The sequence below is a fragment of the Manacus candei genome, unplaced genomic scaffold (genome assembly GCF_025592945.1).
Source record: "Manacus candei isolate 608988 ecotype Guabito, Panama unplaced genomic scaffold, ASM2559294v1 h1tg000093l, whole genome shotgun sequence".
Taxonomy (NCBI): Eukaryota; Metazoa; Chordata; class Aves; order Passeriformes; family Pipridae; genus Manacus; species Manacus candei.
In genome coordinates, this window is record NW_026138141.1 from 2,655,422 (window position 1) to 2,678,995 (window position 23,574).

General features: G+C 36.0%; 1 protein-coding gene and 1 long non-coding RNA gene across 23 annotated transcripts in view; one reads left to right on the forward strand and one right to left on the reverse strand.

Annotated features, from left to right (window-relative positions):
• Positions 1 to 23,574, forward strand: part of PTPRD (protein tyrosine phosphatase receptor type D) — a 1,149,573-nt gene that overhangs the window by 74,880 nt on the left and 1,051,119 nt on the right. The gene's annotated exons all lie outside the window — the stretch shown is intronic.
• On the reverse strand, positions 19,269 to 21,620 carry LOC127460995 (uncharacterized). The gene is made up of 2 exons (XR_007899942.1): positions 21,486 to 21,620; positions 19,269 to 19,394 (listed from the first exon to the last, which is right to left on the reverse strand). It is a non-coding gene; the product is annotated as an uncharacterized LOC127460995 (long non-coding RNA).

Here is a 23,574-nt window from a genome sequence, read left to right on the forward strand (position 1 = left end):
ACTAATATTTGCCTTGCTTTGCTACGACTTGTGTCTTAAAAGCAACATAAAGGATTGTGAAATGGAGAGCTCCTCCTCCTGCTATTAACTACTCTCAATATCTTACTCATATTCTTACATACAGTTTTACACTCTTGGTGCTATATAATTATAAATATGATTATTTGTATTACACTTCTAGAGCAGGAAGATTATATCAAGGTCTGAAAATATATTATTTAGGGACCCATAAGAACTGGAAAGAGAATAGCAAATTATTTACAGATATGTCAATCAGATTTTTTTTCTTAATAATAATCATGCTTCTCCTTTTCACCAACAGATCTCATAACACAAATAATAGATCACTATAATGATTAGTGTTGAAGACACCGATACAATGGGATTTCTTGAAATAAGAATGCTGTAATATGTATATATATTATATATCGGTATAGCTTCTGCATACTGCACTGAACAGTCAAAAGCAGTATAGTGGCAGGCAGTTGTTTTTCTGATGGTGAGAAGCTTGTGGGAATGAGGGTAAAGAAAAAAACCTTGATTCAAATGTTGCTCAAGACGAATGTCTTCTGAAAAATGCCCTTTGATTTTCATGCTTTCATTCTTAGAAGAGAGAAAATTGCCATTTCTGTGGTGATTCAAACACATATTTTGCAAAACATGCTTGCTTGTAAGTATCAACTTTTATTTTAATTTTAACCATATTTGTTTCACTCTTCTTCTTTTTAAAAACTATTCATCACAGGCGCCTCATTTATCTATGTTGGGAAACACTACGTGGTTACAGGGCCCTAGTTCTGAGTATACTAACACAGACACGATAGATGCACTTAATGTGAAAATTGTATGTCAAATGAATTCTTACTACTGAGAGAAGTGATGAGTTCACATAATAGCTTATGTTGTTCTGTAGTATTTTTAACTTCTGATGCCCAGTGATAATTATGACCTATGAAAAGCCAAATGGTCTCAGATTAGCAGATGAAAGATGTATTTTGGAAACTGAGTGAATATTGCCATTTTGGTCATTAGGGATAATTTTATGTAGCACCCAGAGAAAAAAAAAATCCAACATATATGTTCTTTGCAGTTTGGTGAATAGACTTGCATGATGATCTTTACTGTTGACATCCTTTTATAATTTGGAAATATAGTGACATCATCTAGTTCAGAAAAAGTTTATAATTGAAGCAATAGCCTTCAGTCATACTTTTTGCTAGAAGAGAATCAGATGAGATATTATACAGAAGAAATTTATAGAAAATGTGAGAGTAATCAAACATGTAACTAGTGGGGTTCGGCAGGGCTCCATCTTAGGCCCAGTGCTCTTCAACATCTTCAACATTCATAAAGGGCTTGGACACAGGACTGGAAGGGTTACTCAGCAAGTTTGCAGATGACACAAAACTGGGAGGAGCTGTTGACTACCTCGAAGGCAGGGAGGCCCTGCAGAGAGACCTTGACAAACTAGTGGACTGAGCAATCACCAACTGTATGAAGTTCAACACAGGAAAGTGCTGGATTCTGCAGCGGGGATGGGGTAAGCGAGGATGTACGTACAGACTGGGGAATGAGATGCTGGAAAGCAGTGCTGTGGAAAGAGGCCTGGGGGTCCTGGTTGATGGCAAGTTGAATCTGAGTCAGCAGTGCCCTGGCAGCCAGGAGGGCCAACCATGTCCTGGGGGGCATCACGCAAAGCATCGCCAGCCAGCTGAGGGAGAGGATTGTCCCATTCTGCTCTGCACTGAGATGACCTCACCTTGAATATTGTGTGCAGTTTGGAGAACCACAGTATAAGGCAGAAATGAAGCCATTAAAGAGCATCCAAAGGAAGGCAGTGAAGATGGTGAAGGGCCTTGAGGGGAAGCCGTATGGGGAGCAGCTGAGATCACTTGTTCTGTTCAGCCTGGAGGAGAGGAGACAGAGACCTCGCTGCCATCTACAACTTCCTTGTGAGGAGAAAAGGAGGGGCAGGCACTGATCTCTTCTCTGTGGTGACTTGTGACAGGACCTGAGGGAATGGTCTGAAGTTGTGTCAGGGGAGTTTTAGAAATCAGGGGATATTAGAAAAAGGTTCTTCACCCAGAGGAAGAGGGTAGTTGGGCACTGGAACAGGCTCCTCAGGGAAGTGGTCACAGCACCAAGCCTGACAGAGTTCAAGGAGCATTTGGACAACGCTCTCAGGCACATGGTGTGACTCTTGGGGATGCTCCTGTGCAGGGCTAAGGGTTGGACTAGATGATCTTTGTGGATCCAGTCCAACTTGGCATATTCTATTATTTTGTGACATTTTATTGTGAAGAAGATGGATTGAAATAGATGCTTAATGGCCAGAGAGTTTGGGGCGGGATTTGCATAGAACTACACAAATTCCATTGAAGAGCAGTGATGGTTTAATGCCAAAATATTTGAGGTCTCTTTAAAAATCTGAGCAATTTTTCTTATCAGCAATTTACCAATCCTTTTGAGTTTATAATACGGTTTTTGTTTGCTTGTTTTCTATAAATATGTAATTTCACTCTTACCTTGTACAGAAATTTCCAAAATGTAGGTTTTATTATATCCTACTCCTACATGACTTTAATTACTTTAAGTAAGCTATGGTGATCAGAATTTTTATGATGGAACATATTTTCTCACAAAGTTATTGATTAATGAAATTGCTGTAATATTTTGGGTTTGATGCACCTCTGGGGAATAAAACATGAAACTTTTTTTAAAATTTGAAATTGTTTGAATTAAAGGATAAAATTATGCATGAATAATCCTATTTGGATATTAAATTTTTTTATTGGTTCAGTACTGGAGTTTAATACATTAAACTCAAAATAAAAATTAATACCTTAATCTTTTGTTTGTTTCTTTTAAATCATTGAAACACAGCACCATCTTTGCGTGAATATTCATTTGAGTTTTGATTTGCGTCGGTTTGCATCATAAGCTTTGGTCAGGTTCGTGGGTGTGCTTATTCTATAATCTTTCAATATATATAAACTAAGAAATCTTTTTTCTTAGATCTTGGGGACAATACCCTTTTTGTCAATGCCTCACAGCTGCTATAGCTTTATTCGAAGAGAATAAAACAAGAAAAAAACAACCAAACAAAAATAATCTAGCACATGTTCTTGCTTCAGAACATTCAGGAGGTGTGTTAATAGTGTTCATGAAAGATTCTTGATTATTTAGTTTGTGCCAAATTTTCCCTGGGAATTATGGACAGTAAAAAGCTAAATTTATCCAGTAGCATCATATACTTCCAAGAATCTTCAACATTTACTACTATGGACACACAAAAAACACCTTTGGTAAGTAACTGGTAACTTTATAGCATTTAAAAAAATTACATCCATTTTAACAAATCAGTATAAATATTAAAAAAGTACTTAATTTTTATAGAATAAATAAATATATAAATGAGTTATTGTTGAACTCCTGTTGGGTGTTCTGAAATCTAAATGCAGACTTGCTGGGACTTGACAGGTGGAAGTACCTTACAGTGCTATCAGATTAGATCCCAGATCTACCGGTATTTAGTTTCTGTAAATTCCTTATATGCTATGTACAATGGAATTAATTTGGTTAATTTGTTAGGACCAGAGTGTGAAATTGAAACAAATGACAGAGACTTAGAATACTGGGAGAGCCTCAGAGCCTGTTCTGGCGTTTTACTGGAGGGTTTTACCTAAACAAAAGGATTCTGTTCATGAGGCAAGCCATTCTTGGGCCGTAATATCTTCTATCTAAACTAGTAAAACATGCAAAGATTCCTGCTGCTGTGTTTGATTACTAGTCTAGCTAATTCAATAAGCTTCAGTGAAATTTTTTTACACATATGTAATACTTGGTCATTTTTTCTTATATTGCAAACTTGCCTTTGAATTAATGAGACACGTAAATAAAGTTGCTGTATTAGGCAAGAAATTCATAAGTAAAACTGCTTTAGGATGACGTTTCTGTCTTTTGTAAAAGTTATAGGCACATGTCCATGCAAACTGTAGATAATAAAGTCCATGGTGTAATGTTCATGTTGAAGCCATATATTGTTAGAATAGAGCCACATAGACTAGACCAAAGAATTAATGAAACCTTCTACGTATTTTTCTCTACCATGTGCAACTATCTGATAAGGTAACGTCTGATGATAAATTGCATTTACAGTGAACTGCTAGATACAATCTTTGGCTGCAAATCACCAAAGCTAGCTTCTTTCAACATAGAAGCTAAAATCACTGCAGTGTACACCAACTGTTGCTTGAATCAAATTCATCTTGACAAGGATAGTATCTCCTGCAAAATCTTCCTTAAATGGGGTCACAAACAGTTCATAATGAAAAAGCTGAATGGAAAAATTCCTTCTCCAATAGTAGAAAATATCCTTCAAGTATATGCTATAAATACTTTTTACATCTCAAAATGTGTGATTTTATTTATAAGGTAATATTACCAAATTAAATTTAATTTTCTTGTAACCACTTTCTGAAGAAATGTTTTGACCTCCTTCGAGAATTCTTTTCATTCTCAGCCCTCTTGAGCACTTAACCCTATTGGCTCTTTCATGAATATTTGTTTGATAATGATATAAATGAAAATTAAAACTGTCATGATTGGTTCATTATGGCCTTAAGCTCTTACTAAGAAGATTCCTGTATATTTCAATGTAGACTTTATAAAGCAGACATCTGTTAAATATACTTCTCATTCCCTTTTTACATCGAAATTTTGACTTAGGGTTTGAATAATGTAGTTTTTTTCCTCACCAAAGCCTATTGCTGAATCAATCAGATTCCTTGCTAACAAAGACGTGATAAGTACAGATTTTGTCTGTAAATAGGTAAAGCTACTGCAATGATTGAGCTGGTATGGCAGTTGAAACAGACATAGAAGTGTTGTTCTTTTGGACTTACATCACTGGTGATATCATTAGTCATAGAGCAAAGCATAAAGGAAGACATGGGTCATTTAGAAAATACTGTAAAGTGTAGCTGAAGGACACAGTGGCATATTTTTAGGGTAAAGCATAGCAATTATTTTTCAGTTGTATATTTCTTGCAAACTTGGATGTTTAATTTGACAAGAAATTAACAAAAGTGTAGAAAAGTTTAAAATACTGAGCTGTCCCAGAGACAAATAAAAACGGTAAGTACAAAAACCAATGAACAGTTAAAAGAAGGTAGAGGGGACTGAGTGCTGAAAGGCCAGTGAGTTAGCACAGACTGAGCACTGATTAGGTATTTTCATGGATTCACACGATATCCAAAATTCCTGTACACTGCCTCCGTTTGGGGGAGAGGAAGGTGTTAAGCAAAAAGTGATCTGAGGCTTTAAGACACGAGATAACAACTAAGAGCTTTCAGTGTGATCTACAATATTTACAATTTTCATTTTCTCTTAAAGTGTTTCTTCCTGGGCAGTGTCAGAAACATAGTGAAATAAATGAATTATTAATGTCCAATAGTGCAGAAAATCTGGTGATCCACCTTAATAAAAAATAAGGATGGTTAGTTTTGACAGCATCAGTGTGGATCTTCATCTGTATGTGCTGATGCAGGGAAGGTGCAGAGGGGTGAATAAACAGACAAATCGGAGAGGGAGTTACTTGTCTCTGCAGGGAGGGCAAAGGCCTGCTCTAGGTTGCAGGAGTCTCTCCAGACCACGCAGTTACACTGAGAGGCCTTTAATTTAGCCAAGTTAAACCTGTAATTTCCTAGCAATTAGCTCCACTTACTGCTGGAAGGGAATTTCATGAATTGATTTGTTCCTTTGCATCTCCACTGTATTTTCTTGCTAGTGTAGCCATGAATGATTTATTGAGAATGCTGATAATAATTAATTGCTTTGTGAAAGTCAACAGCAGATGTGTTTGTATATGTTGTAATCCACAACAATTATGTTAAAAGCCTAAGCTTGGAAGGTGCTGAGTACCTCCTACTCTTGTTGTGTCTTCTGCACCTTTTAATTTTGAAATTTTATTTGTACACAAATAAGACAATATAACAAAATTTGATTAATACAAACAAACAAGACATCCAAGAACAACAGGCCGTATTGAACATGTGCAAAGTCCTTATTGGATTGTATTTATTGTGTTTTGTCCCATTTTATATATAAACACAGAGAAGTCTAAGAAAAAATACAAATGAGAACAAAACAAACGAACAAAAAAAACACTCATAGAAACAAAGAAATTTCTCTTGAAAGTTAGCTTGTAACACTTTCTGCTTTTATAAAGGCTGGCCCAGTGGAAGAATAACTTAAATTTGTTAGTCTTTTTTTCAAGGCTGTTACAAACTACATTGGTCTGAATGCTGTGGTTCTACTTGTCTAACAAAGAACTGTACGAATTGTCACCTGACAGGAGCTTTATCTTGCTGTCAACAGTGATTAAATAGGAGAACATAGAAAGTTTGCATATGCAATAGGTAAAATGTCCAAGCAACATTGACAGAGAAAAGTTAATATGCTACCATCAATAATCTGTTAATATTTAATGTGGATAATTGGATGAGAAGATGTGTTTAGATGCAAGTTGCTTTTTCAAGAGAGTAGTGCAGGACTTGCAAGGAAATACATTAAGTATACACTTAGACATATAGAAAACTATAGAACATAATTGTTTAAAGGAGGAAATTACATTTCCTGTTGTACATATGGAAAGTAAAAGCTATAAATTGATTTTGATGAATTCCATTTCAGTGACAAGTAATGATCTAATATTGATCTAAATTTGGGGTTGACAAGGTGTATAAATAATTGAAGTCCACTGATATTTCTAAAATTACTTTTTGAATGTACTTTCTTTAGTAAGTCTGTTGGTTTCTACCACATGCGAAACTAGTGAAAATAAGAAACTTTTTGTTTGGGAATGCAGAATCATTAGACATATTACAACACATTAAGTTATTATCTATACAGGCTTGTAGACATATAAACCACTTCATTTGGTCCTAATTATGTTCAAGAAAAATGCCATCCTAATCAATCTGGGATTTATATGTTCAGATAGCATCTCTTTTTAGCTACATCTTGTGTTAGAGTAAAAATACATTAGGAGAATATTTCAGTTATAAAATGGCTTAAATTAAGTAATCTCCTTTTTAATGACGACATTCAATTACATTAAATAGTTATTTTTATATGATACATGAGCAAATTCATACCATGTTCAAGCTCTAACACTAATGGGGTTTTTTGAGTTATGTAGCATATTCACACATGAATAGTAATCTTGCATAAAATGTTATGATAATGCCCACAGTTTAGCTGTTGCATCTATTTTGGGTATTTTGAAATATCATGAAGCTTTTAAAAATGTTTTACTGCAGCATATAAAAGTCACATAAAGGACAAATAGCAAATCTGTCATCTAGATTTGACCCTGTTTTATTATTAGTTATGGTAATATGTATGTTAAATTACTTGAAATTTTGCTGGATTAGCCTGTTGTGAATGATTTCTGGAAACTGGTGTTTATCATTGCTTGAAATGCACTTTAATAGCTATACAGCACATCTGTTTTTCTTTTGGCACTGTCTCTGCCTCAGATACTTTTTAGTTTGTAAGATTTATTATAATTAAATAAATCCGATGTTGAAAAATTCTGTGATCCATATGATACTGATGCAGAAATAATAAGTGGGATTTTCTGATTTTGATGTCAAATTACTTGATGTGATTTCACAATCAATTTCATTACCAATTCACTTAATTAATTAGATTGCTAATAGTTAAAGGGCTGACGTATCATAGCAAAGCATATGGATTTAGGTTGCCTTCTGCTGAAGGATTTTTCTATTTCAGTTCATTATTTTCTTTAAAAATGCATATGTCGCTCTCAACAATTTTTATGAAGGCAGTTATGTGAATTTATTCTTTTAAAAATAATAATTAAAAAAATCGAAATAAATTGAGACTGACAAATCCACAGATTTGTTAATTCTATAAATTTTGGGTAACAAAATGCATCACAGGTTTGTTTTCCTCTTCCAAAGAAGAACAGAAGTTTCAAAATGTAAAACTCTCAGGACAAGAAAATCACTTTCCGTCTACCCTTAGTCACATTTCTGGTTACATAGTCCCACATACACTTTCATGTACGCTATGGTTTTGTTATAATAAAGAACTAAAATGTGGGTGATTGTGCAATTTTGGTTAGTTTTCTCTTCAAAATATAATTAATAAGTTACATATATTGTACAGCCAATTAAATTCCACCTATATTAATACTTTCTTGTATCACAATGTCACATTCCTTACTTTACACAGATATGTATTTCATACATTTGAACTGAATATAAGAAAAGTAATCTCTCCTTTAAAAATAGAAAACAAAAAAATGCTCACGAAAAATGTTTATTAAAAAGACATAATTAGAAAATTAAGAGATTGTGGATTCTTCAACTCATTCATTTGAAAAGAATGAAAAGGAAATGTGAAGGTTAAAAAAATGGTGTATTAATGTTAATGTGGTGGATATAATTGGATTTATACTTACGTATTTCTGGCAGCCTTGGAATACTTAAGTTATAAGAAAACTTCAATTGCCTGAAGCTTAGCATTTCAGTGTAAGGCAGAACACTTAAATTTATTTTGTGTGCTTTATAAAACACCTGAGACAACAATAGAAACAGAAGATGTAGCACAGAATTAATTCTCCTCATGAGACACAAAGATCATCCATAGTTTAAATATTTTTACACTTAGCAAACGCTCAGTTGTATTTGCTTGAGTTGCCTTATTTATCAGGTGTCTGCGATGAATTTTGGGAGGGGGTTTAGGGAATGGAACCTGCTGGTGGTGTATTCATGCACATTTATTTCTCTATCTTTAGCAGGTAAGACATGACAACAATATTATTTAGTCTTACTTAAATTTGTTATCTTTAGAAATTCTTCTAGATTTCTACATGTTTGGAAACTGGAATAATATAGCAATGTCTGTATAGAATAATGCTATCAGTGTTTGAGGCTATTAGTAAAATTTGGCCAGAAGTAATTATGATCTATGAATGAATGAAATACACTGTATCACCACTGTATCAGTTCTTAATGTTAGGTCACAGAGCTATCTCTTCCATTAGATCCAAAAGTGGATGAAATTACATATTCATTGGTATCTTTATACAACTAGTGTAATACATAAGCCAAACAACAGTGGTTAGTTCTTGCCAGGGTTGGAGTTCCAAAGTGAGGCATATGGACCTCATTGGAGGTGAAAATCAAAGCAATGCACTTGCTTCTCTCTTTTATCCTTTTTTTTCTCATATTGTCACTGGCACTGATAGAGATGACTGATAAGCTATAAAACAACAATAAGAATTTTTCTACAAGCAGAAAACAGCTAAAGTGCAAACACTATGTACACATCTGGAGGCAGAATTAAGAATAAAATACTCACCTTGTAGCTTCAGTTTTGGAGTCAGCCTTCAGAAACTAGGAGAATGAAAAAGCTAATTAATTTGATTTCAGTACTGATATTCAGGCTTCTTCAGTGATTTGGTCTAACTCAGTGAAGAGAGAGTCTAAAATGAACAGTAAAAAGTCATAAGTTTTACTCATTGGAGAAAGAAATCTGAGTTCACGAGTTCAATGTTCAATACCTTTTCCTCTCTTTATAAGCTTTGTAACGTCTCCCAAATGCCTATGTACCTAAGCGGCATTTAAGTTAGATACCTCATTTTCCCCCGTAATTTTATCTAGGAATCTGATTATTTTCTTCATTTAAGTCAATGCCACTTAAAAATGTCAAATGATATATGATTTTTGTTTCATTTTTATCCTCTCAGGAGTGCCTAAAGATTAGTTGTGACAACAGTGAATGTTTCTGTGCTTAACTTCCTTTCTTAGATGTGTGTCTTGGGGCAGCTCTACAGTGTTAATAGAGCACAAATAAAGGAGTTCTGTCAAGGTCTGCTAGGGTTTTAATGTCTATGTGACTCAGTGCAAAACCATATAGCAATACATGCCTGGGTCCCAAATGCAATACAGCTGCATTTGAGACGTAATAGCCATAACTAATTCAATCAAGCTTAGAGCAGCACTGAGGCAGCTCACATTGTCTACTTCAAAAGCTGACTTGGACACAGTTTGAGTACAGCTACATCACAGTACATAGCTATGGACATATCACATAGCATTGTTTTATCTCATAGGAGTGTATTAAAATGAATTTATTCAAGTTTGGGAAGCAGTCTGAAACTATCCATAATAAAATAATATAGATAAGCGGGACTGAGTACTCTGGTGAGTAAAGAGTTCTATACCTGAAAAATGTAGAGGTTTCATGGATGCAAAAGTTGACTATTTTAACATTGTAAAAGTTCTTCACCCAAAGGGTGGCTGGGCACTGGAACAGGCTCCACAGGGAAGTGCTCACAGTACCGAGCCTGACAGAGCTCAAGAAGCGCTTGGACAATGTTTGCTCTCAGGCACATCGTGTGATTCTTGGGGCTGTCCTGTGCTGGGGCTGGAGTTAGATCAGTGATTCTTGTAGATTCCTTCCAACTCAGGATATTCTATGATTTGTCTTGATTTTGCAATAAGTGGCAAAATTCTGATCAAGATGTTGTACCACTCTTGAAATGACAGACTGTTGTAGCCAAAGCTTCTGATACAACCAATTTGGCTAGCTTTTGTAATTCTGTTTTTAAAATCTATTATATTTTTGGAACAAAAAATTAATCCTTTATCACTGCTCTGTATTGGAATCAAAAAACAGATAAAAATCAGAAGTAAATGAAAATAAAATACTAGACTTAAATAGTCACTACATGTTATTAATTGGGCAGTGCATTTTAAATACCTTTAAAATCTAAAACATTATAATTAATTTGTGGTTTGTTTTTATTCTTGTCATCTTAAGTGAATGAGTATAAACAACATTCCTAGTCTGTAATACGTACTAAACATAAATCTTTTATTTGAAAACAAAACAAAGCAAAACCAATAACCAATTTCATTGTCTTACTATAATTTTTCTGGTATTTCTGTGAAAATGACCTGAGGAAAATATCTCCAATGTTGTTTTTATAAACCCTACTTATTCTAAAAACAATAAACAAAATATTTCAGTTTTTGACAAACATTTTCTAGTTTTGAATACATGTTTACTTCAAATTGTAGAAAGTAAAAAGCGTTAAAAGTGGCTCTAAATTACAAATAATAGGTTTATCAAGTGGCATTTATCCTCACTGGCATGTGAATAAAACAAGTAAAATTCCAGCAGCATCAGTTATTAAAAGGAATTGTCTCCTTTGTTTGCTTCCTTTTAGGCACATGAAAGAAATGCTGAAACAAAGAAATCAGTTTTTCAATTTCTTGAAAACATATTCCATTACATCTATGAAATGCATCAGGTCAGAATATGCCCCAAATGCGTGAGTTATGTATAAGATGTATGGGCTGATTTGTTGGTACAAATGTTATAAAAATAATATAACTGTTAGTATTTCACACTGAGCTGTAAACTTGATGAAGCTGAAATGTGTCCTAAATTCGGGTAGCACTTGGTTAGAAAGGGTGTCTATAAATGTTTTCCCTCAGTTTCTCTCTTCTCTGATGTTGGTGATCTAGTGCAATCTACTTTAAGCTCTCTGTAACTAACCTAGTTTTTTGGATGCTCATTTTTTTTTCTGTTTAGTTTTGGGGGTTTTGGTGTGATTTTTTTGTTTTGTTTTGTTTGTTTGTTTGGTTAGTTGGTTGGTTGGTTTTTTTAGCATAAAATTAAAACAGGATTGTCTGCTCCCCAGCCTGACCCTGCAATGTATGACCTATACAAAAATTGCAGCTTTTTTTTTGCCACTGTTTTTCTGGTGTCCTACCTAGGGATGAGTGATTTTTAAAGGGAAGAACAAGATACCTAGCAACAGAAAGTGTAAAGAATTGTCTCCTTTACCTCCTTCTTAAGGAGCACAGTGAAACAAGATGCTGAAGCAAAGGGCAGTAAAAATTGGTCAGTGTTTTTATTGCAGAAGATACATGACTTCTCAGAGGCTACACTAGTTAACATTAATTAGAGCATCTATCATGCTGCTGTAATGTGGCTGTCTCAGCCACATCATAACTGTTCAGCCCTTTAAACAGAATGTGGATGTTGCAAGTAGTCATTTTGTAAGAGTGCATCTTTGTAGCCTCATATAGATTAGAAAAAACTACCTATACACTTTCTGTATTACTTGAAAACATGATAAATGGATATTAAATATATCAGAAAGCAAATATAAGAATGACATTTTTTATTAAAAAGAATGAAAACTTCTCCACAGGCAATTGTAATGTTATGAAAAATTTTAGACCATTTTCAGGGAGATTAGTCAAAATAGCTGTTAGCTGGATCCTATTCATAAGTATTTCAAAGAAGATAATAATGAGGACAGGAAATTAATTTTAAGATGGAACAATTAAAGATCAATTGTAACAATCACAGAAAAGCCTCTGAGGTTCCAGAGATATAATTCATTCCCAATTATTAATTAGAGATAATAAACTACTACGATATTTAATTTGTTGTAAGCTACTTTGTATTTTCTATCCATTAAAAAAAAATATAAATGTGAGAGTATGAAATATTGTTATATGCTATGTGAAATATAGCTTGACTCTGCATTGGTGTGGCCTCAGAACTTGGGTACTATGTGCAGTTTTGGACATCTCATTATAAAAAAGACATTAAGCTGTTAGAGACCATCCAAAAGAGGGCAATGAAGATGGTGAAGGACCTTGAGGGGAAGTCATATGAGGAGCTGCTGAGATCACTTGGTCTGTTCAGCCTGGAGAAGAGGAGACTGAGGGGAGACCTCATTGCAGTCTACAGCTTCCTTGGGAGGGGAAAAGGAGGGGCAGGCACTGATCTCTCTCTGGTGACCACTGATAAGACCTGAGGGAATGTCCTGAAGTTGTGTCAGGAGGGGTTTAGGTTGGATATCAGGAAAAGGTTCTTCACCCAGAGGAAGAGGGTGGTTGGGCACTGAAACAGGCTTCCCAGGGAAGTGGGCACAGCACCAATCTCGACAGAGTTCAAGAAGTGTTTGGACAATGCTCTCAGGCACAGGGTGTAACTCTCAGGGCTGTCCTGGGCAGGGCTAAGGGTTGGTCTTGATAAATCCTTATGGGTCCTTTCCAACTCAAGATATTCAACGATCCTGTGATTCTATGAAATACATTTGAAATCTAACTCTTCAGCAGTGAACATGCTGCTATTAAGTTGGTTTTTCGTCTGTGATATGGACATCCTTTGGCTAGAAATAACAGTCTATATAAATCAATATGAAAATAAATAACAGTATTTCAGGAAAAAAATGCACAGCAAAACTTCTTAAATGTTATATAATCACTAAGACTTTAAATGGACAAAACATAATGGTTTTGGGAAGGCAAAATTCAGATCTATGGCAAGTACAACCCTTTTGCAGAAATGACCCACATACTGGTAGGTAGGTGGAGATGTTAAAATCCTAATTAGGGCTCCTGGACCCTCTTCTTCAATGAGTTGCTGCATTCTCAAACATATTCCAGATGAAAATTAGGTAATTGAAGGGCTTTGTAATGAATTCCTATACTTGAGTGAATCCCAGCTACAAGGAGTTTTAATTCTCAAATATATAGTCTTTTTCTTGAATACTTCAAAATTATAGCACCAGTAAATCATTATTATTGCCTTCCTAAGCATCAGCTCTGCAAGGTGCTGAACAAAGTGTCACTTAGGCAGCAAAGCTTTAAAGCATGTGCTTAGCGACATAACACCTTACAGAATAAAGCCTTAAGTGACCTTTTCCCTTTCTGCTTTAAAAGATCATCACCCACTGTGGCTGGTTTCTATTTTGGCAGATAGATGTAGCACGCAAAATGTTCTTACTAAAAAACTTCCTTACAACATTCAACATTTTGATTTCCAGTGTAAGCAAACTAAAAGGACAATAGTGAGCAGAATAAGGAAAACACTTAGAAGACACTACCTGTTTTCATTTCAGGCTGTGAATCTGGTTAGGTCTGCTTAAAAGATTTAAAGAAAGGGCAAAAAATCTTTTTTTTGAGTTGCAGAAAAGAGTGCATTCAGATTGGCTTTGTTTGCTTTGATGACTGATGTTTCATTTGTACAGGCTCTGCTGTTATTAAGGACTTAAAAACCACTTCTTTGGTTTCGGCCTTTTTTTTTTTTTTGTTCATTATGCACATTAAATTAAGATTTTGTTTGGAGAAACAGCATTGTTGACTATGAGCCCCAAGAACAGTTCTTGGAATTACTAGAACTAAGTTCTGATTATCTCTGTGACCTTGATTACATCTCTGAGTAGGTCTCCATTTTCCAGCTGATAAAATGAGAAAATGTAGTTACACCTACAGGTTCAACAGCAGAAAAAGGAAGAATAGGAGCAGGACCTGGTGATAAAGGTCTTAGAAAAGGCTGAAGTAGTGAATGTCTTCTTCATCTCTGTCTTCATTGGTAAGACTTATTTTCAATAATCCCAGGTGCCTAAAACCCATGGGAAAATCTGAATCAAGGAAGACTTGGAGGAAGAGGACCAAGTTAGGGATGGTTTATATAAACTGGCTAAGCCAAAGTCACTGAGACATGATAAGATGCACCATGAGTGCTGAGGGCACAGGAATTTCCTGAATCACAGGAAATTCTGTTTAAATATGAGAAGTAACAATGGGGTGTTTTTTTGTTTGGTTGATTGGTTCTGGGTTTGGGTTTTGTTTTTGTTGTTTTGGGTTTTTTTTACAGTAGTGGTGGTTAAAGGCTGGAATAACTTGCCTAGAAAGGCTGATAATTATCTGTCACTGAAGTTATCCTAACTCATCTGGGCAATCTTCTGTATCTGAACCTCCTCTTCTCTTGATGATCTCTAGAGGTGTGGGATAGCCATAGGCTTGCTTTGATTCAGTGTTTATCGAAAGGCAAAATGCATGTTGGTATGGGAGACTGCTATTTTAAATTCCTAAACCTAGGATTTTTTTTTTTAATTCCATGAACACATTTGACCTACAATAGGGCAGAGTTTTGCTGACATACGCTGTAGGTATTAATTATTCAGTGATTAAACAGGGTTCTGAAGATATAACTACTATAACTATTAATTATATACTATCTATTTCTGAATGTGAGTTGTATTACTAGTAATAATGTATGGCAAAAGACTTGAAAGCTTTCAAGCATACTGTTATTATGCACTTCTCACATATTGTATTATGGAAGCTGTATAAAATAGATAGTGCGCCATATTCTACTTTGTTTCATAATCTGAATGAAAAACAACTCTATTACTTAATCATCTCTCCTTTTCTCCTTTAGAAGATGTCATTAACAAATGTTTTCAACTCCATGAATAAGTAAAATTATATATTCAGAGCGTAAATGTTTTAAAACTCTAAAAATGTATCTAGAATAATTTGGGTCCTCAAGATATGTGGAAAATGAAAACCGCTCCTGGCAAATTAATAATAGCTCTGAATATTCAAATAGCAGAGTGAAAAGTGCTGTTATAATTAGGATTCAATGAATGTAAGCTGCATTTATAGCTGTTATTCCTAGCTTTTTTTGTTACTTCCTTTAGGAGCATGATTCTGCGTTCTTTTTGTATTTTTCTAATGAATGAGCGCTGCTGTGTCTTTTAATTTAAAGGATACATGCTTTTAACATTAAGATTGACAGCAACTATGCAAAAATTATATTTTTAAAATCTAGTTTATAAAACACTTGCTTTATTCTATCAGCCACTGTTCTTTTTCTTTTCTCTTACAAGGTTTTTCTTATGTTTTGACAGTAAGCATAAATGTAGCTGCAGCCCTATGAACTGATATAGGTATTTTAATTTTTTTTTCTGAGAAATATTAACAGCGAAAGTGCTGCACAAAAGGAATAACTGACAAATTATACTTCATCAACAATATAAGTTATTAAAATAATACAAATTATATTAATCCATGAAAATATAGCATTTACAAGAATTTTAAAAATAAAAATCCAGCAATACTAAATACAGAATGGGGTAAATTCCTGTTTAGAATTATGAAAAAAGTAACAGTCATTACTAGCATTCAAAAAGAAAATGCTAATACAATTTTCTTTTTACTGCTTCCAGTGATATTAATACTTTAGTAGTGGATTTGGGTGCATTTGTTAGTATATTTGTATAGATCAGTCTGTTAGTTCTAAAAATACTATTACACAGTAATGATACTCTATTGAATATCCTGAAAGACTTAATCACGGTTTTCACATCAAGTTGCTGTGCCAAAACTATAATTTTCACATTGCAGAAAAGGCCAAGTTGAAATGTCTTTGTCTTTCTGTAACACTGATTGGCATTGTGTACACTTGGAATGTTCAGTGTTCAATTCATGCTTTGTTTCTGAATGGGGTTAATAATTTGAGGCAGCTGATGGTATAGCACACTGTCAACAACATCCACAAAAGGAGATCTACACTTCAAGAAGTACCAGATCCTTTTTTCTTGGGACTTTTTTTGTTTGTTTATTTTTTTAAGAAAAAAACAAAATCACCATTGAAGGGTGTGTTTTAGTTTATTTATGGGTATTGAATGAATTTACATGTAAAAATAATTGTCATGGGTTAAGATTGCCCCCCCGACAGTCAGGGGCTCAGAGGTGATCGGGTGCCAGGGCAGTGCTCCCTGGAGAGGCAATCACCACTCGTCTTGTTCGCTGCTGCTCAAAATCATATATACACAGCACCAGAAGATGTTGGCAGTTTCTCTGTTGGTGTCTGCTGTGTGTGGGTGTAGAAGGCCAGGGGGTGGCTGGGCTCCTTCCCCCCTCCAGGGGGGAGAGGGGAGCCCTGCGGCCCCCCAACTCTGCCTAGGGCAGAGTTAGAGACAGCACTGGAGTGAGTGTATGTTTGTGAGGGACGCGACTCACAAACAACTGGTAAGAGAGAGAGAGAGAGAGAGAGAGAGAGAGAGAGAGAGAGAGAGAGAGAGGCAGGCCTTGTGGCCAGGCCCTTTTCTTCTTTTCCCCCCTTTGCAGCCAGGTTGCAGAAGGGGGCTGTTTTTCCCTCTCGCTGTTTAGTGGGAGTGGATGCAAGGCTCAGCATTGGAGCAGAGCCAAAGTGGACAGGCTGATAACAAAACAGCTCAGTGCTTGGGAGAAGAATCCCAGGCAAAATTGGAGACGGACCAAAGGGCTCGGGAGTTGCCCTGCCAAAGTTTGACTGGGGGCAGCCGAAAACTGACTTGGAGGATGTTGATAAACTGACTAAACTACAGCAGCCTACGAACCGAGGTATGAGACTGAGAGAGAGAGACCATGCAACAGAGATGACACAGAATCAAGGAGAACAGACTCAAAGCTATCTTCGTGGACTTCATGAAGAAGGAAAAACTGCAGCAAACAGCTGAAGGTTGGTAGAGAAGGGTTCAGGGGCCCCGAACACTCCCACGAGAGAGAAACTGGTTACTTATCAGCCTGAAAAGGCTTTTCCTGGACTAAAGGGACTGATAGAAGTGTAATAATATATATATATATATAGTTGCTTTTATTTTGTACAGTATATTTATTTGTGTAAATAAATTTTAATACTTCCCCTTCCCCTATAGAAACTTCTGGCCTGAAAGTTTTCTCTTCTGTGTTGGGATAAATTGTGGAAAGGGGGGGGAAGCCTGGAAAATTGGATTTTGGATTTCTAATCTGGCTCAAACTGCCACAATATTTTATTCACTTTTAATAGAAAATTATTTTATGCTCGAAGGAAAAATATTGAAAATAATAACGTGTTAAATAAAAAGTTTATTTATTGAAGTAGAGGAGCTAAACACATTAAAAAGTATTCCTAGCAAATTTATTATCTTTTGAGCAACCTTGAACATAACTCATAACACCCCAGCCATATTCAAGAAGTAGCCCAAAGGTCATTCTTTATAGTCTAACACACTCTGTTTACAGTTATATGTTAATAATATCTAATCCTTTTCTCTCTGTCTCTGTCTGTCTCTCTCCATGTCCTCCTTCTTGTCTTTCTCTGTGTTTCTCTCTGTCTGTGCCTCCCCCTACCCCCTCTATCACATACAATCATTTGTGGATCTGAGAATTTCAACTGGCAAGAAGCCTGAATGTGATTCAGAAACTGAGGGTTTGTCCATGTTGAACTGTTTAACACAGGGCTCCAAGGAGCCTTTGCATTGCTGGGGAAGTACATTTGCTTTCACCCTTAGAAACACTGCAGGAATTGAAAGCCAGTTTTCACTTATAACTTTCAGATTATTTAAATTAAAATTCACTGTAAAACAGGGAAAGAATTTCCAAATATTCATTGCAGTCTTCACTGAGGTCATCTTAAAACTTCTGTCCAGAGAATATGAAAATCCATATGACAACAGTTCAAAGCAGGGAAAGCAGAAGAGACTTTTGTCTCTTCAATAGAATCACATAATCCCAGAACTGCTGAGGTTGGAAGGAACCTCTGAGATCCCCCTGCTCAAGTAGAGTCACCTAGAGCCTTTTACCCAGGATCATGTCCAGGTGGATTTTGAGTACCTTCAAGGATGGAGACTACACAAGATCTCTGAGCAACCTGTGCTGATGCTCAGTCTCCCTCACTGTGACAAAGAGCTTTCCAATGTTCAGATGGACCCTCCTGTGTTTTAGATTCATTACCTCTTGTCACTGAGCACCACTGAAAACAGCCTGGCTTTTGTTTTCTCTACACCTTCCCTGGAGGTATTTGTATACATTTGCTAGGGTTGTTCCTACTCAGGGGAAAGCCTTTGTGTGTCTCTTTGTTGTACTTCATGATATCTGTTTATTTTTTATTTATGGAAAACACCAGTATTATTGAACCAACAGTTCTATCTATATGTGGATCATTTTAATGAGACTTAGTTTATGTTAAGATATTGACTCTTCTCTGAATAAGAGTCTGAAATACCTTGAGTCTTTTCTACCTTAAGTTTACACATGTTCATAATTCCCAAAATACTTTTTGGTTTTTCATTGCAAGTTTTCTAATGACTTGAAGAACCATTGTGTTTGTTGCACATATGTTAAGGTTATAAACAAACGTGATAGTTATATTGTTACTATTTTTGAGCATTTATTTGCATATGTTTAAATATCTGTTTAAATAAGAAAAAATAGCCTATTAAAAACCAACAAAAAAGAGTAACTTAAACCAGTGTAAGAAAAGTGCCATAGTATCAATAAGAAAAGTCACACTTCACACCACCCTTTAGGCAGTTTCTTTTTTCTTGGCATCCTTTCTAAACTACAAACTTTGCATCATGTCCAGAAAGTCAACAAGTCTTAATTATTGCAAAATAAGGATGACAAAAAAGTATTTAATGAAAAAATGCATTCAGTTGTAGGATATAACTGTCAATTCTAATTGGGAAAGTCCATTCCGGATCATGCCATTGTGGGAGTCAGGAAGGTGGAAGCATTCATCTATTTAAAGAAAGGAAGCAGATGTTAAACTTTAGTTTATGATTTTTTAGTATATTTGCTCTAAACTGTATCAATTAGGCACAACTTAGAAACTTCATTTGTCAGAAAAGATAGAAAAAAAGACAGCCTTCTGTTTAATTTTTTATCTTGTTATAGCTATTTTATACTTCTTTTGCAGACTATTTTTAATTAAACTTCTGTTCTTTAGTTATTAGTAATTTTTAGCAGAATTACAGGAAGTTACTTCCCAATTTAGTCATTTAATCTCTGTCCTCCATTTTACACGAGGCAAACTGCAGTTGGAATGAAACCTCATGGATGAGATGGGAAATGAAGTTCATCTTAATATGATATGTTAGATAAACACAACATATTAGCTGTTGTTAAATCTTTTTTCCTAAGTTTGTATTGTTGTTCAATTCACTGTTCTAGAAGTTTAATTTAAGCAATATCTATTCCTCATTAAACGAGTAACTTGTTCAGAGAAACATTTTCTATTCCATGGGTGTTAAAGTTTTCTTGTATATTTGAAACTATCAAAAAATTATATTGCTTGGGCATACTGTGCTAATGGTTGTTATATTGTAGTGTGATAATATTCTAATGTGGTAGTGAAGCCCCTTAGGAAAGTCTGGGTGGTACTTCTGAGAAATCTGGCATCTGCTGAACAATTTCAGCAAGGGAAAAAGAAGGAAGAAAATGACCTATTAATAGAAGAGTTAAACTGAACAGAAAATAGACCACAAAGGGAGATAAAACAATTACTCATCTGGTCTAAACATCAAAAAACACTATATGGAAAATTCCATTAGGGATAGCAAACTACCTTCACTCAATAAAGATCTTCACAGACATGGAGAGCTGCTGAAAATAAGAGCTGAAGATAAACTGAAGGATCTTTTTGGTTACTGAGTTACAGATCTCAGATCCAACAACAAAAACCTTCAAGTTCAGGTGGGAAAGAAACTAATTGCAAGAAGGTGTAGTTTTTGAGAAGCAAAATTTCAGTTTGTTGCATCCTTTTTGCTGGAATTAGGTTTCTGTCTATTTTCTCAGTAAAGGACCCAAGGCAACTATATAGTTTGTTTTTCCTTCAGCTTGTTTTTATCTTGGAAATATAAAGTAAACAGTTGAGCAAGTTTCTGAACTGTTTAATTGACATGGAAGTAAAACAATGCATAGATGTGTATTTGGAAGCATTTTGATTATAAACATTTTATTTGTTTTAATAAAAAGATTTTTTTTTCAAGAATCTGGTTTTGTGTTGCCCCATGCTATTATCATTTTTAAAGCTGATAAGTATAATGTGCAAAGTCCAAGAATTCACCCAATGAGATCATATTAATCATTAAACCAGTATGTAACAGTGTTGTTTGACTGAAGTTATTTGTCCCTTCAGATTGCTTTAGAGTGAAAAAAGTGCTATCTGAAGCAGTAGAAAAGTTGAATACAACGTTTCAGATGGGGTTTCCTGGACAGAATAAGCAGTCAAAACTTATTCTGAGTACAGTTATGACCAAATATTTGTCTGGATCAGAATATCAGGAACACAGATTTTCTAATGACACTTAAGTTTTTAATACTTAGATATTTTGGTGTATAAGCTGATTGGTAGGTAATTCTTGATAATAGGAAGAATGCTAATGTCATAGCCATCTTCAGAAATAAGAAGGAAGATCCATAGACCTACAGGTTATTCAGCCTCACACCAGGCTGTAAAGCCTCAGTCCTGAAGCCTCAAACTTTACTGGGAGTTTTACTTTTATTTAACTCTAAGAGTTATAGCTAACGCAAAAACTCTTGCAAACCCTTTGGTTCTTTGATACCTTGAATAGCAAAAAGAGAACATGCTACAGGCATTTCCCAATTAATTTAGTGAGAAAATAAGTGTTTTGGCAAAAGGGTTTACAGGAATAACATATAACCAAGTAAAAGCATTACACTAGAGCACCAGCAAACACCACCCCCATACAACTTAGTGAAATATCACTCATTGGTGTTAAGTTACCCACAAGAGGAAGAAAAGAGTAAAGGAAGAAAAGAGAGAAGAAGAAAAGAGTGAAGAAAGAGAGAAGAGAGAAAAATAGTTACCACTAAGAGGTCACATGTTGGCAGCTTCCAGGAGAGAGGGCTGAACAAGATGGAGGTCCTGTGCGTCTGTTTATGTGGTTTGGCTCTCTGGCCACTCCCCCCAGGCAGGACATCCGGTTCACTGACCACTCAGTACCCTCCTAGCTGGAGTGAGGGGTGCTGGAGCCAATCAGAGGCTCCAGGGGACATAGTGTGGGCGGGCTACCAGGCAGGCCTTATTGATTGACAGGTGCCTCCTGTGGTTCCCATACCATGTGCCTTCCAATCCTGGAGGCCTGGTTGGCTGTGGGCCTTACCATGTGGGCACTGATGCTTGAGGTCTGGACCCCCTCCCTCCACACACACACACACACACAAGATGATTGATTCGACCTGACAGTCAAATAGTCCAGAGAGATACAAATCCGGTATCTTAGACAGGCCTCAAAAAAATTGTGGAGCAAATCCTCCTGAAAAACATTTTGAAGACATCAAAAACAAGGGGAAGAAGCTAGTAGGAATTTGCCCAGGACAAATTATACTTATCTGAACCCATTACCTTCTGGGATGAGATCACTAGTTCGAGTGTTAAAAGGGAGAGAACTGGATCTCATTTACACGTAAGACCTTTGTCATAGTCTCTTAAAATCAAACTGTTGAAATCTAGAGTGGATAGAGGACTGTAACTGTTGTTCAATGTTTTGTGTAACATCTGTGACAACAAATAGTGCACTCCAAGCAAGTTTGTGGTCAACATCAAATATGATGTCAATACCAGTTTGGAGGATAGTTAATATGCTGGAAGGCAGGGTTGAATAACCATTTATAGGAGTGTGGAAAAGCTCAAGAAACTGGCAAATGGGTTCCTTGTGAAATTCTACAAAGGGAAATGCCAAGCCATCCACCTGTAGATTAATAAATGCCCTCCAGTACAGACTTGGAGTTCATCAGCTGGAATGCAGCTTGACAGAGAAAATTCTGGGTGTCCTGGTTAACAAGAACTAAACAGGAACCAGCACTGCACCTTTCTGACAAATTAACCCTCCACCTCCTGGGCTACTTTAGCAAGGGTGCTAGCCAGGATTCCTAGGGAAGTGATATCCTTTATTCAGAAAGGGTGAGGGTCTACCTGTATTCAGTTCTGGGTTCCCTAGTGCAAAAAATATGTAGACATACTTGTGTAAGTCCAGTCAAGTGTTACAAAGCTGGTATGGGGATGAAGCACACAGTGAACTAACAAAAGCTGAAGGAACTTAGTTCCTGGATAAGAGAAAGTTTTGGAAAGATATTATTTTGATCTTCATAACTCAAAAGTGTAAAGAAGACACAGCCAGTCTCTTACACGTATACAGCAAAAGGCCAAGGGAAAGGGTCACAAGATGCAAGAAGAAAGTTCTGACTAGGTATAGGGAAAAAACTTGCTACTGTCCTGGTTCTGGCCAGGACGGATGTTATTTCTTGCAGGAGCTGTGGGGGAACAAAGCCTGGATCTATGTGGGCGTGGCTAGGAGGTTATTCTATAGCACCTCACACCATTGCTGGGGCAGGGGTAAGGGATTCTCTGGCTTCCAAGAAGAAGGATCTCTGACTTTGGGTCTGCGGAGAGCATTTTTGCGTGTGAATCACTCTTTCGTGTAATTTTGGTATTAATCTTTTTGCTGTTACTGTTGGTTTTCTTATCTCATTGATGTTTCCAGTAAATTGTTCTTATTTCAACCTGTGATCTTCACCTCTTGTGCCTCCAGTTCTCAACTCCATCATGCTGTGGTGGGAAGGGGGAGAGGAAAGGGGAGTGAAAAAGTGGCAGCATTGTTTGGGAGAGTCTCGGCGGGTACACTGAATTGCGGAGTACCATTCCTAATCCACAAGAGCTATATAGTGGAGAAACATAGGGATGGTACTTAGGGAGGTTGTGGAATCTGCATGTAAAGCAGCAGTCCCAAAGCCACACATTTGGCTGAGCGGTTTACTTATATTTAGACTCCCAATAATTTGCCCACGCAAAAATTTTGCAGACTCTTAGTTCTTTGGTACCTTGAATAGCATAAAGAGAACATGCTACAAGCACTTACCAAGATAGCTTCTTTTAATTTAGTGAAAAAATAGGTGT